Raw genomic sequence first — 14,079 nt, 5'->3', positions numbered from 1 at the left:
TGCCAGGAACAAAAATGGATACACTCCTGAAATCCAGGTGTGCAAAGCTTGTAGAGTCTTTCCCAGAAAGACTCAAAAGATATAATTGTCACCAAAGAAGCTTTTACAACGTGTTGATTTATTGGTTTGAATATTTATATGAAAAAGACAATTCAGTTTTTCATTTTTAATAAACTGGCAAACCTTTTTAAAAACATGTTTTCACTTTGTCATTATGGGTTATTGTGTGTAGATTGATGGGAAAAATGGCAAATTTATCCATCTAAATGAAATCTACAACACAAAGTATGCAGAAAGCGAAGGGGTCTAAATACTGTCTGAATCCACTATATATCCTGACAAATTTAAAACTGTAAACAAATGTAGCAGTAAACAAACATCATAAAATCAACATCTGTTTTTTTTTTTTTTTATTGACCAGCCAAATTGTCTATTTCTGGTCACTTAGCATGTTAGAATTTTTTGTTCCACACAACTACACGCCTATCCATCTATTTCTTAGACTAGTTGGGCTGGTGAAGGTTAAAAAGTGGGCACTCAGACCCAGTAGAAGGAATTTCCCTTTTTCCAGCAACATACATAGTTGTATGTATTTGTGGGAGATACTGAGGCATTCCCAAGCAAGCTGCAAGATATACTCTATTTAGAATTGTCTTGTTTTCCACTCACAGGGCCATGTCCTGTAAACCTCCAGGGGAAAGTGCTTAGGAAACATCCTCACCAGATGTTCACCTCTTCTACTCCGTGATGGCGGAGTTTGAAGATAAGATAAATGGACATAGATTGACCCAAATTTGAATTAGAATACAGTTTCACAAATAAAACGGAGATATCTGCCTGTTACAGGGATACGAATAACAAAGTCTGATGCAGTGTTACTATAAGTAGCAAGACTCATTTTAAAAATCAGGAACCCATTTGCATTTCCCAGATCTGCTAAATTGTGTTCATGGTTATTTATCGTGGCCTGGAACCCCTACAGATTTTATTTTTTTCTCCAGCCTTCTGGAGTTTTTTTTTTTGTTTTTTTCTGTCCACCCTGGCCATCGGACCTTACTCCTTTCTATGTTAACTAATGTTGTCTTATTTTAATTTCTTATTTTGTCTTTTATTTTTATTCTCTTCATTATGTAAAGCACTTTGAGCTACTTTTTGTATGAAAATGTGCCATAGAAATAAATGTTGTTGTTGTTATGGATCTAAACAAATCAAGGATCTTTCTGGAACCTTCATATTGATAATTGTTTTGGAAACCAAAACATGGTTACCCTATGGCACGGATGTCAAACTCCAGGCCTGGAGGGCCGCAGTGGCTGCAGGTTTTCATTCTGACCCTTTTCCTAATCAGTGACCAGGTTTCACTGCTAATTAACTTCTTTTCCCCTTCAGTTTAATAGATCTGTTTTTTTTATGGATTCAGTCCTCTGAATTGATCATTAAATGAAAGCCAAACAGAATCGAGAAATGAAATGAGCTGACAGATAACTAGCAAAGTTGGGGGCTTCAAACTCCAACCAGTTTCACTCCAAGCAGGTTCTTAATTCTTTCAAGGCGGATGTCGACTTTTGTCAACAGAAGGGGTTGAGGCTGGTAATCAGCTGTAAACGGTGACCAAACCTGCCGTTATGTTTTAGTTCGACTCTCTTTGCTAGAAGGAAAGTTAGCTTAGTTGGTTTGACTGAGATTCCCTGCACTTGTGTAAATAACAAAGAGAAAACAACATAAAAAATTGCTTCGACCTCTGGCAAGAGCTCAAAATGAATGCGTAAAGCTAAGTAATGCGTGAACGACGTTTTGCGTATTATCGCTGAATTGGACTCCGACTTGTTAGACTTCGATTTTGATGCAAGTAATCAAAAACGAACATGGAGGGAGCTGGTGGTGGATTTTAGGAGGCCCAGACCCCTCATAGACCCCGTGATCATCAAAGGTGACTGTGTGCAGATGGTGCAGACCTATAAATATCTGGGAGTGCAGCTGGATGATAAATTAGACTGGACTGCCAATACTGATGCGCTGTGCAAGAAAGGACAGAGCCGACTATACTTCCTTAGAAGGCTGGCATCCTTCAACATCTGCAATAAGATGCTGCAGATGTTCTATCAGACAGTTGTGGCGAGCGCCCTCTTCTACGCGGTGGTGTGCTGGGGAGGCAGCATTAAGAGGAAAGACGCCTCACGCCTGGACAAACTGGTGAGGAAGGCAGGCTCTATTATTGGCATGGAGCTGGACAGTTTGACATCTGTGGCAGAGCGAAGGGCACTCAGCAGGCTCCTGTCAATCATGGAGAATCCACTGCATCCACTTAATAGTATCATCTCCAGACAGAAGAGCAGCTTCAGCGACAGACTGCTGTCACTGTCCTGCTCCACTGACAGACTGAGGAGATCGTTCCTCCCCCAAACTATGCGACTCTTCAATTCCACCCGGGGGGGTAAATGTTAACATTTAACATTATACAAAGTTATTGTCTGTTTTTCACCTGCATTATTATCATTCTTTAATTTAAAATTATTTATTGTGTCAGTATGCTGCTGCTGGAGAATGTGAATTTCCCATTGGGATTAATAAAGTATCTATCTATCTATCTATCTAGCATCAGCTGATCAGTCCCAAGCCGATTGTGGTGTTGAACACTTTCCTGTAGCTGATGCGCCTTTGGCAGAGTTCACCTGGGAGGACTGCCACTTACAATGACGAGAGGTACAAAATGAATTGCATTGCACTGTGACTACTGCTGCTGCCCCCACCCCACGAAAACAGCCTGGCAGCCAGCCTGTCATGAATTCCTGCCAGCAGTTATGCCACCCGTGAGCAGCAAGAGACTGTGAACTGGCGGCCACAACATGCAGCAATGGACACTTTTTTTTTGTTGATTTGTGCGTGAAACAATTTGTGCTTTCAGAAAACTGTGTTTTTAGGAAAAAATATTCAGCCCTCAAAGAGTTAATGAGAAGCCGATTCTTACTGTTAATTAAACCCGTTATTTAATTCCACGGCCTGTTGCTGTTCTCATTCTGCTACAGCAGACATTTCCAAAACTATTGATTTTCTGTTTTTTCTAAGAACACCGTCAAAATGTTTTGGTGACCTTGGAAATCAACCTTACTGAGACCTTCACCTTTCTTTATTTCCACATATTGTGTGATGGGCACAGGTTAGCTGGTCATGTGGCAGCTCATTTTATAAATCATTGTTTGGCTGCTAATTAAGCAAAAAGAGACAACAAAAGGAGCCTGAGTCAGTTAATTAAAACTAAAGCAAAAGAAGTTAATTAGCAGCCAAAACTGGTCACTAATTAAGAAGATGGTTAGAATGAAAATTAAAACAGGACCAGAGTTCGACACCACTCTGAAGAACCACTTTGGGACTTTTATTTTGAAGGATGTTATGTGGTGCCATGTGAGGATGCAACTTCTTGTTTTCCACATGCACAAATTATATACACCAATCAGCCAAAAAATTAAAAGCACTGGCAAGTGAAGTAGACAATATTGATTATCTCATTGCAATAGCTCCTGAAATATTAAGCAGCAGGTGAACATCCAGTTTTTGAAGGTGATGTGTGGAAAGTAAGAAAAATGGACAAGCCTAAGTATGTGAGCAACTTTGACGAGGACTGGATTGTGATAGCTAGATGACTGGGTCAAAGCATCTCCAAACCTAGATAAAGTATCTAGGTATCTATCAATCAATCCCAAGGGGAAATTCACATACTCCAGCAGCAGTATGCTGATAAAGAAAATATTAAAGAGTGATAACAAAGCAGGTATACAGACAGACAATAACTTTGAATAATTACTGTTTACCCCCCCGGGTGGAATCGAAGAGTCAAATAGTGTGGGGGAGGATCGATCTCCTCAGTCTGTCAGTGGAGCAGGACAGTGACAGCAGTCTGTCGCTGAAGCTGCTCCTCTGTCTGGAGATAATACTGTTTAGAGGATGCAATGGATTCTCCATGATTGACAGGAGCCTGCTCAGTGCCCGTCGCTCTGCCACAGATGTCAAACTATCCAGTTCCTTGCCTACAATAGAGCCTGCCTTCCTCACCAGTTTGTCCAGGCATGAGCCGTCCCTCTTCTTTATGCTGCCTCCCCAGCACATCACCACGTAGAAGAGGGCGCTCGACCCAACCGTCTGATAGAACATCTGCAGCATCTTATTAGGAACCAGTAGGTCTTATGGGGTGTTCCCAGTATGGAGTGGTCAGTACCTACCAAGACCTGTCCAGAAAAAGATGACCAGTGAACTGGCAACAGGGTCTTGGGTCCCCTAAGGATCATTGATACAAGAGGGGATTGAAGGCTAGCCCATCTGCTCTGATCCCATAGAAGAGCTGCTGTAGCACAAATTGCTGAAAACATTATCTTTGTCATGAGAGGAAGGTGTCAGAACACACAGTGCATCACAGCCTGCTACGTAGCTGTAAACCGGTCAGAGTGCCCATACTGACTCCTGTCCACCACAGAAAGGACCTACAATGGGCATGTCACCATCAGAACATGGAGCAAAGAAGGAAGGTGGCCTGGTCTAATTAATCACGTTGAAGGTCAGGTGCATGTGCATCATTTACCTGGGGAAGTGATGGCAGCAGGATACACTCTGGGAAGAAAGCAAACTGGTGGAGGCAGTCTGATGCTTTGGGCAATGTTCTGCTGGGAAACCTTGGGTCCTGGCATTCATGTGGCATGTACCACATATCAAAATGATTGTTGCATGGCAATGATATTATCTGAGGCAGTGGCCTCTTTCAACCTGATAATGCACCTTGACACACTGAAAAAAAAATGTTTAGCAATGGTTTGAGGAACATAAAGAGTTCAAGGTGTTGATTTGGCTTTCAAATTCCTCAGATCTCAATCCAGTCGAGCATCTGTGCGATATGCTGAACAAAGAACTCTAATCCTTGGAGGTCCCACCTCGTAGCTGTAGATCCTTTAAGTCCTGAAGTTGCATCTTGGTGCCAGCTACTACAGGACAACTTCAGAGGTCTTGTGGAGTCCATGCTTCAACAGGTCAGAGCCGTTTTGCAGGCATGAGGGGGACCAACACAATATTAAGTAAGTGGGTTTAATGTTATGGCTGGTTGGTGTACATGAATACATAACCCCACACACATATTATAAAATACAGATGGACTGGCTTCACATCTGGGTTAGATGGTTCCTTGTCTACCTGAAGGAGCCATATAATTAACTAAAAGACAAAGATGGATGGATATCTTGACCATGATGGATTTGTGTTCCATTACACAGTCCTGTCTGGGAAAGGAAAGAACAGAGGGAAAACTGCTATCAGGTCTGCATACCTCCTCAAGCAGTTAAGTGGCACCATCCTTTGTCTGGATCACCCATGTGCACACTTGCAAGGCGACCTGGGAATTGTAGTCCCATTGGACAGTGTGCCACCAGGGGGAGATGCTTAAAGTGGGTTTCTCTATTCAGAGGGGGTTCCGCTTTGACCCAGAAGCGTTTCCTCAGTATAATGTCATGGCACCTGAAGTACTCCCAGGTCTGTAATAAAAGAAGTCACCTCACTCAGGGAGTTGGAGTCAGGAGAGGAGGAAACAGAATCGTATATTATGTATTGAAAGAAAAGCTACAAAAGGTTTTGGTTCCAAAAATATATCGTTTGAACTCTGATGCGGGCCTTTCCGGTAGTGTCTGGGGTTTGAGAATCTGAGATGCCCCCTGCAGGTTACAAACACACACTTTTGATGCCTGTCGGGCTCACAACTCTGAACAGGACACACCTTTTGTGCAGCACTTCTTCAAAAACAACATATTTTAAAGCCCTATTGATTTTAGCTAAAATAAACTTGAAAGTCATCAACACTCAAAAGCTCCAAAGACCCCTTTGTACAAAGTTTACAAGCTCCTCTCTTTGTTCAGGGTGAAGGTTCCATTAAAGTCTATTCTCATTTTACAAGTTCGGGAAAATTATTTTCCATATTTAAGCTTTAAGACTGGGTGGGTTTGTTGGTTTGCTCAGGGTCCCATCAAACGCCAGTAATGATAAATGGACTTATAAACTTACACATTACTGAAGTCCAGTGAGGGTACTGTGACTGCACAGTCAGGACTGCACACTGCTGCAGGCCATTATTCCACAGCTTCACGGAAAAAAAAAAAAAAAGGTCTTTATTTTATTGAGGCTCATAAAGATAGCGAATGCCACAGTGGGCCATTCATGCAAACCACAGCAAAATGTACTGCTAAAAATATACAACTGGAGTACAAAGAAAGGAAGCAAACGAAATGGAGAAGTGGTGGTTTCATATCCTGCTGCACTGAAACTTGACTGTGAGCGTGAACAGAGTAAAGAGAAATGGTGAAGCAAAGAAACCGAAAGACACCTTTGATTAGCCCCCCAATAGTACTGAAGCATTTAGCAGAGTGAGAGGGTAAATAATTTCATAATCTAATCAATAAATATCAAGCATTGTAGAAGCAAAAACAGAAGACACAGGGTAACCAAACGCTGGAAGTAGAACATTACAGCAAAGGGGGTCAAATCCTTTTAATGCTACACCGCAGTTTGAGAAGGGTAAGCAAGCATTAGAAGGAGTGGCTGCTGGCGCACCAGTCCCAACATTAATTGCTTATATACCTTCCAGTATATGAGTTTAAGGTATGGAGCCTTTTCAACGGACTTAATCAATGCGTTCACACACACATTCCAACACAGCCCCAATAACCTAATGATGGGGTTGTGGCGCCTTAAGACTTAATCAGAGATACCAGAGAAAACGTGCAAACTCCACCCAAATGACACTCTTACAAATAAAGGTTCAATAATGGCACTTTACCAGGGTGTGTGGTTCTTCCTGTATCCACTGCTTGACAAAGAACCATTTCATTCTGAAAAGGGTTCTTTAGGCTTTGAAAGGGTCCCGATATGTGCAGAATACTGAAATCTTTAAAGTGCAGGAGGGTTCCTAATGGGATACTAACAGATCAAAAAGATATGAATTTAACCTGTGTTATTGTATTAAGCCTTTTAAAATTAACCATATATATGACATACATACATACACACACAAAGCTGTTATTACCTAATCATAGTTATTTTTGGAAACTGTTACAGATCTAAATAAAGGGTGGATGGTTATTTCAGGGGCCAATAATGGTTTCCCTTTGGCATCGAAAAAATGAAGAAAAAGGAAAAAAAAAACACTTTAGCACATTAATTTTTCAGATAATGTCAAGGAATCGAAGTAACAGTCGCTGTGAGACAGCGCACACTTGAGGAAGTTTGTCAAAAGAATTTAGTCACTTCCTCAGGCAAAATTATATACTCTGCATACAAGTCTCGCCTATTTGATCCAAGAGGTAAAAGAAATGATTAGTCAGTGTAAAAAAAAAAAAAAACCTAACGAAGCAGCTCATTTCAAAATAACATGAACATCGTTATACAGCTCGACCAGCCACAAACTACAACACAAACGTCCGCACTTTGTGTCACTCACGTACAGTTAAAGACTTTCGCCCAGCCCCTGAAGACCCCGCGATCCAGAGCTGGATTAAACATTTTTAAAATGCTGTTTCCTCAAATTAGAACCAAATTCAACACTGAAGTGATTAACACCACCAAACCTGATTGAATGCACCGCAATCGTCATTCGAGTCCCTGGTAACTTTTTTTTATACTTTTGTTTCTTGTCCCAAATGCCCCGTCAAGTTTAAACCGCGCAAGTTTTGCACTTTGCTGACAAGAACGGGTTCAAAGCTCTCCGCTGTATCGCGTTTTTGTTCCTAGGCGACTCACACGGAGTTGAAAAGATTTTTCTGCAATGTACTCACCGTACAAAGTAGCTCTTGTCCCACCGTAGCCCAATGTCTGCCGATCCCCTCCCCTTTCTCCTTCAGCCTTCAAACTGCGAGGCAATAATGATCAACAGCCTGTTTGTACTTCGTACTAAAATCGCTTCCTGCCTTATTCCTCCCATATAATCAATAAAATAGTTTTCAAAAGGAAATGCGGTGCATATTTTCATTTACCTGTGCTTGTCGTAACTTGCTTCACTTCAGAATTCTTTTCTCTAAAATCAACAGCCGCTTGGGAAGCAAAAATCAGGAACTAGGAAACCAGCCAATCAGAAACGCGGGTAAGGCATTTAAACGTCCCCCGCTTATATATCACAAACAAGGGATGCGCTGTCATTTAAAATTTAGAACCGAGCCTTAGTTTATCTGTCGAGCATTATGACATCAACTAAATCTGTCACTTTAAATAATCCATACTTTCATTTTTCATAAAACAATTTTCATCAGAAGCCGAGCCGTTCGTGTGTACGACGTAAATCACCATGAAAGGCACCTTAACCTTCCCCCCGGGCTCAGTCACGCCCACCTACAAAAGTTCACACTGAATCAATCTAAAACTGGGTGTAAAGCAAAGCCGGATTAACACCCCAAGCGTGCCCCTGGCCCCCTCACCATACTAACCCACTATAGGCAGGGCGAGTCTATAGGGGAACCTTTTTGGGTCCCAAGTGAATCGTGGACAGACATGCAGGTTCCAGAAGTTACCTTTTATTTAAGACTAGCAGTGCCATTCGTTTAAGACGGACTCTACGGCACACCATTTGGTTCAGGTATAGCCGCACCTTCACTATACCAGTATAGGATCCGTTAAAAGCAGTGCCAGCGTTTATGATGCGCCATCTGTTGAATAGCTAAGTCTCTGTTACATACCATTTGGTACAGACATAGGCGGCTCTTCCCAATACCAGAACAAGATCAGTAAAGGTAGTAGTGCTAATGGTTGTGAAGCGCCATCTGTTGGATAGCAGAGACATAACCACCGGACAGGACATAAGTGGGATCAATAACAGCTTCAGAAAATAACCATGAAGAGATAACAACATATTTCTGAAATCCTAACGGGTTCCTGATTTGAACAGGGCTCATTCTACACAATCTAAATTCAGATTTTTATGATCTGTCAGTATTCTGCTAGGTAGCCTTCGGTAAAATATTTGTATTAAAAAAATCACGATGTTAACTTTTTTTAACACTGACTGTACCACATTAGCACCCGAAAGAGTAAAATGATTCTCAGTGCTGATGTTAAAAGTTGAAGTTAAATTGCGTTTAACTTGTGTTTAACAACGTCTGTGACTTTCGAAGCATTGCATATTGTGGGAAATTTTAACATGAGTAATCTGTGTTTGTCGCGATTGATTGTTTGGTTGGAATGTAACAACTTTAACAAGAGAGATTCCTTTTTTATGTCATAATAAATGGTAAACTGTTAGCCGAATCACAAACGTCCAGAGTACTTTACGTAAAATTTAACACCCGGTTGAGCAATATGTACCACTCCGCAATGTATGTGAATTATATGTAAATACTCAGCTGGGTAATGGGTAACACTACAGAATAAAGAAACTGTCAACTTAACACTGTAGTGTAGTACCTGACATATCACATAGTAAGTAAAGTTAAGTTTAACTGTACATGTACCTTGTAGAGTAATACATAACACCCGACATTTGAATCTCGAAGTACATTTGTACTGTGTACGCTTCAGGGAGTTAAAGTAGTGTCAGAGTAATTTAACATTCAAGGGGTTGGATAGTGTCAGTGTGTTATTTTTTTGCACCAATTGATGTAGTGTAGTGTTAGAGTCTAACACAAAGAGGAGTAAAAACAACACTGGAAAATGTAACCTAAGGTTATCTGAGAGACTGTTCCATTTAACATTTAAAGAGTTCATTTCACACTAACAATCAGGGCCGTTTCAGGGCATAGGCGGTCGAGACAAGCGTTTCGAGCGTCTTCTAGTGGTGAAGGTGTGTTACCGCATCCAGATGTAGAGATGCCTAAACTTTATTCTGTTTAGAAAAAAATGACCGGAACACAAAGAAATGTTCATGTCGTGCGCCTCAGCAGCGCCTGCACTGTCTGCACTATGCACAGCGCAATCTGTTGTCCAGAAACGCCCCTGAGTGATGCGACATTTTTTTAAACAATACAGACCTAGGAACACCCGGACTCACAGCGAATGTCCGATTATATTGTTTTACATTATTTTTGCATACTAGCGATGTTCAGTTTTAACGTCTGACGACCTACGCAGCCCAACAATAACGAACAACAACACAAATGATGATTATGCCAATAATAATAATTTTTAAACTGTAGCATAGAAGAGACTGACATGGCGAAACAAAAATAAACAATTAAAACGGCAACAGGACTACAGATCTTGAGTGAATTGCTAAAAGCTAATTTAACCCAAGCTATGATCGTCTCCCAAATGGAAATACATTAAAAATGGTCTGAAAACTTAGCAAATATCGTCTTCTGATGGTCACCACCATTTATGACATTCGCTCCGGGCAAGCTAAAGCAGTTGTGCGTTTTTTTTTTTTTGGATCGGTAGCTTGCATTATTTGCGTAAACGAGCGGTAAATACGAATTGTGGGTAAAGATTCTTATTTAAAGATAATTAGTACGTTCTCAATTTCACTGAATGTTGTAATTATGTTAAATTTTCGGTTTATGTTATTAATCCTAACGGCATGTATACATTATGGTAATATCTTAGTTAGAAATATATATACAGTATATGGTCGTGTGTTCGTGCGTATGTGTAACATCACCTCTATCAAAAGGCATACGTCTAGCTGGTGGTTTAAATACATAACTATAGCACCATGCTGCAGTTTTACCAATACTTTAAGTTTGTTTTCTTTAGAGAAAGTTAAAATCAATAAATAAAGACTACTAATTCAGCCCTATTCCTTCTTGTTTTCTGAAATGGCACACCCATACTTTTTACTTTTTTGAGACAGTCTTGTAAACAGATGTTGCAATAACTCAACATTCTCAAACTGTGAATTCAAGGTCCTAAACAGTTCACTGCCCCAAGTCCTTTCTCCAGGTCTCAATGTACAGGTCTGGCAGTGATGATTCCCCTCAAAGCACAGGGGGATGTCAGGGCACCATTTACAACTTCACCTACTGCAGCAAAAATCCTAGAACCGGCTCTGCTGACAATTTTTAAATCAACTATTTTGGTTTTGTCCACATAATAGGAATCTTCTTTCAGCCAAACATTCCAAAGAGAAAACGGGCATGTTACAGTTTTATTCAGTAAACTATTCTTCATACTGTTCCAGTTACAACAATATAGTAACTGACTATTACAGTAACGTAATACAAGTTTGAAAGACATTTAGGAAGAATTTCACGTAGCACACAGTACACTCTTACGAATCCTGTTTCTGTAATGGGATATTATGGTTCTTTACTGGATTGTGTGGTTCCTTATTGAACTATTGCTTCACAAAGCACCATTCCATTCTGGGATTAATTCTTTGTTCTTTGAAAAAAAAATCCTAATACAGTTTGTAGAAAAAATACTAAAATCTTTAACGTAGGGTGGCACGGTGGCGCAGTGGGTAGCGCTGCTGCCTCGCAGTTGGGAGATCTGGGGACCTGGGTTCGCTTCCCGGGTCCTTCCTGCGTGGAGTTTGCATGTTCTCCCCATGTCTGCGTGGGTTTCCTCCGGGCGCTCCGGTTTCCTCCCACAGTCCAAAGACGTGCAGGTTAGGTGGATTGGCGATTCTACATTGGCCCTAGTGTGTGCTTGGTGTGTGGGTGTGTTTGTGTGTGTCCTGTGGTGGGTTGGCACCCTGCCCGGGATTGGTTCCTGCCTTGTGCCCTGTGTTGGCTGGGATTGGCTCCAGCAGACCCCCGTGACCCTGTGTTCGGATACAGCGGGTTGGAAAATGGATGGATGGATGGATCTTTAACGTATGCAGGACATTAACAGATTAAGAATACCTGAACTTAGCCTGTTATTGCAAGCAAGAGTCTTTTTAAAATCAGGACCCATTGGTATTTCACAAATGTGTTACCATCTGTTCATAGCTATTTACTGTATGGAGCCTGTTACAGAGCAAAATAAATAAGGGATCTTTCTGGAAACTTCATGTGGATGGGCCTTTTGTAAACCCAAAATGGTTACCCTATGACATCACTCTGAAGCACCACTCTGGCACCTTTGTTTTTAAGAGTGTAGAGTAAATACAATTTGTTCAGGGCATGAATTCCAGTGTTTAGGATGAGATGACTACCTCATGCTGGTGGCAGAAGGAAACCTTCTGACACCTCAGCAAGAACAACAAAGCTGCAACATGGTCAGTGGCGGACCTATATTTTTGGCTGTTATGGGGGACCCTTACATTTAGAATACTAGGGGGCTAATTTCCATCTGTTAGCGCTAATGCGATCTTTACTAGCAGTTCTTTGTGACTTTCGAATTTTACTGCTTTCATAATCTCTAACCTGCTCTGCATGAGTATCGCGGTAACATTTTTGAACCTCTTTATGAGGTTCTACTTTGTCTTCTACTCTTTGTCTTTTATTTCCGACCCCGCTTGGACCTGCTAGGTTTTCAGTTCCACTTGCTCTGGGCTGATTATTTCTTTCCTTATTTTCTGAATTTGCACTTAGATAATTATTGTTCTTTTTTGAATTCTTTTCTCTCCAACACTTTTGGACTACTTTTCGATGCGCTGCCCTTTCTTCTTCACTTAGTCATTGTGTCATCTAGAACGTATAAAATGATTGTCCAGAAAAGGACTACATTGAAGGAAATGAATAGATTGTATGTCTAAAAATGGCGTACAGAAAAGCTTCTTTAAAGGCTGAACCTGAGGACTTTTCATAAACGACTTTAAATGAGGAAAACATCAAAATTTATAAGAGCTGAGAGCGCATGAACTGTGGCTGACAAAAGCATTCACACGTATGAGAGCTGCGTGGACCATAGACGTGTTTGAAAATGGTTGCGAGGAGGGCGGGACTTGACAAAATCTCGTGGCAAAAAGTCCTGTCCCAAGATTTCTTTTTATAATAGTGAGATATTGTGACACATAGACACGCGCTTTCGTTAATGTTTTCTTTATTGTACATTCAAGTAATACACACAGTCACTACAAACGGCAATATTCAAATTAAACCTTCAACCTTTAGTCCCGATACTGGGACGCATACACCAGGCAGCATCAGTTGTAGGCAAACTCAAAGTCCCCCACCTCCCCACCCGCTTTAAACTTAATGCTCTCATTTCTCCCATTTCCAAAAGCTACAAATCAACGTTAAACACAACTGTTTGAAACCCAACATGAAAGAAATCATATTAACAGTCTAATTTTAGGTGCAGCGCCACAGAGCCCCCTGGGACGTCAGTGCTGTCCATCATTTAGAATAAAATATCCTTAATTTGAGTGGTTTTTTTAGCTATCCTAAATGATACTTGAATAAGATTATAATTTTCATTTTAAGTATTATTTTGTATTGAACTAAACTATATTATTTTTATTTTTTAAATGCTTCTGGGACCACTCCAGGATTAGGGGCCCTGAAGCTTAAGGTTCATTAGTTTCATAGCAGATCCGCCCTGAACATGTTTATAAAAATAATGTTGTCAGCCTTTAAGGGATCTAAAGTGAAATTTTGGAGGACAAACCCTTCTGCTATTGAAATCAGTGCCCAAATGCCTGAATAATACTCAGTTTAATACACAATGGCTAGAACAATCCACTGTCATACTGACAAAACTTCTAAATATTTTGACTGCCATGCTTCCACGCAATGTGAAAGGAACTTTTCGTTTTTGGTGGCATTGACACAACAATTCAGTTCTGAAGTTAAGAGTTTTGGGTGAAAAATTTGCTTCTGCATGTAGAGCATGGTATTGTACAGTACCCTGTATACTATTTGGACAAATGTATCTGGAGCTATGAGAATCATAACGGTGTTTCAAGAAATTAGCCTAAGCAACTGATAAAAAAAAAACATACTAATATCCAAAAGAGGTGCTCTTACAGTTTTTAAGTAACAGAGTACATAAATCTGTTAAGGTGGAACCACTAATACTTTGTGTGGTATCTGCACTCTTCTCGAGTAAGCATGAAACTGAACCTGAAATTAGCGATTCCGGCTTAAAAGTCGAGAAAAAGATGTTGGATTCGAGATTGTATTAGACACAATAAATTCATGTTTATCATTTTAGCGTTTATTACTCCAGTGCCGTCATTTAAAACGTTTTGTCTTTTGTGTC

General features: G+C 40.6%; 1 protein-coding gene across 2 annotated transcripts in view; it reads right to left on the bottom strand.

Annotated features, from left to right (window-relative positions):
- Positions 1 to 8,156, bottom strand: part of arhgdig (Rho GDP dissociation inhibitor (GDI) gamma) — a 98,361-nt gene extending 90,205 nt beyond the window's left edge. The window contains exon 1 of one of the 2 annotated variants that reach the window (XM_028814375.2): positions 8,001 to 8,156. The gene's annotated coding sequence lies outside the window, so the exon portion shown is untranslated. Of the gene's footprint in view, positions 1 to 7,802; positions 7,966 to 8,000 lie in introns of those variants that run through there. The other variant, XM_028814373.2, reaches the window with a different exon arrangement.
- Positions 8,157 to 14,079: the final 5,923 nt, after the last annotated feature.

The sequence above is a fragment of the Erpetoichthys calabaricus genome, chromosome 11 (genome assembly GCF_900747795.2).
Source record: "Erpetoichthys calabaricus chromosome 11, fErpCal1.3, whole genome shotgun sequence".
In the NCBI taxonomy this organism is placed as follows: Eukaryota; Metazoa; Chordata; class Cladistia; order Polypteriformes; family Polypteridae; genus Erpetoichthys; species Erpetoichthys calabaricus.
This window is presented reverse-complemented; position numbering and strand designations above follow the sequence as displayed.